Source organism: Haplochromis burtoni, unplaced genomic scaffold (genome assembly GCF_018398535.1).
Source record: "Haplochromis burtoni strain Fernald_Lab_line unplaced genomic scaffold, NCSU_Asbu1 Contig_1394, whole genome shotgun sequence".
NCBI lineage: Eukaryota > Metazoa > Chordata > Actinopteri > Cichliformes > Cichlidae > Haplochromis > Haplochromis burtoni.
Genome location: NW_024583755.1, coordinates 28,029 through 29,217, shown reverse-complemented (window position 1 = coordinate 29,217; position 1,189 = coordinate 28,029).

The window sequence follows — 1,189 nt, the reverse complement described above, 5'->3', positions numbered from 1 at the left end:
AACAAACCAGCATCCATCTTTTAAGAACCGGGTGGATCTGCAGGACAGACAGATGAAGGATGGAGACGTGTCTTTGATTCTGAAGGATGTGACGATTAATGATGCTGGAACATACGAGTGTCGTGTCATTGTGGGAGAATCCGCATCATGGGAGATCGTGGGAACCGTCAACATGAGTGTTCTTCCTCCAGGTGAGTGAGCAGAGTTCAGTTTGTGTGATCAGAGGTGAAGCTGCTTGCTGACGTTGGGTTAGATTCTCTTCTGTTCTTCACTCATCATGAATGCTGACACCCTCCTGTTACCCTCCTGTTTCTCTCCTGCAGGTCACCAGGGAGACACGGAGGATGGAGGGATAAAGGATATCCCTGTTGGACTTAAAATCGGTCTGTCATTTATTGGTGGGATTGTTTCAGGTTTTCTTTTGTGTTGTTTTGGGATCTTTCTTTGCATTTACTGCAATAATGATGCTGAGATTCAGAGTCAGGAGCTATAAGTCTCCTGACGACCATCACAAGGTTTAAAAAACCCTAAAATGAAAACACAGTTTAAAAACTGATGTTTGTTGAAAACGCCTACAGAAGCACATTAAATATTTTTCAATAACAACGATGTTTTAAAAACCCTTAGGGCCTGTAACCTTAAAAATATTCATATTAAGAAGGTAAAAAAAATCAATGGATTTATTAAACATATTAAAGCCAGTAGACAAAAATTCTGAGGAGGAGAGCTGAGAGGCACTGCCTTATAAAAAAAAAAGACCTCATACTTACTATGTCATTTGATCGAGATTTAACCTACTAGTTAAGCTACTGCTTAATTTATCCGTCTGCTGTAAACTTGTATATAGAAGCTACGACGTGGCCACTCGAAGTGTTGGGAGGTGTTATTAATGCCTGTGATACTGAAAGTTCACAGTTGCTGTCTGAGTTTCTCTCTTTAAATTGATCAAATTGTGTTTAAGTCAAAAACTGTCACCAGAGGAACACACAGCCACATATGCATAGGAGGAAAAAGGGCAATTCCTCACGTCTCAAAACAAGCACCGACATGTTTTTGTTCTTTTATTATTATTGTATTTGTTTCTTTTCTAATGTTTCCCTCAGTCATGTGCAGTTGACCAATAGGAGCACAGAGCAGTGATTGTCTCAGTTTTTCTGCAGAGTGCAGCTGTTACACCTGCAGACTGAGA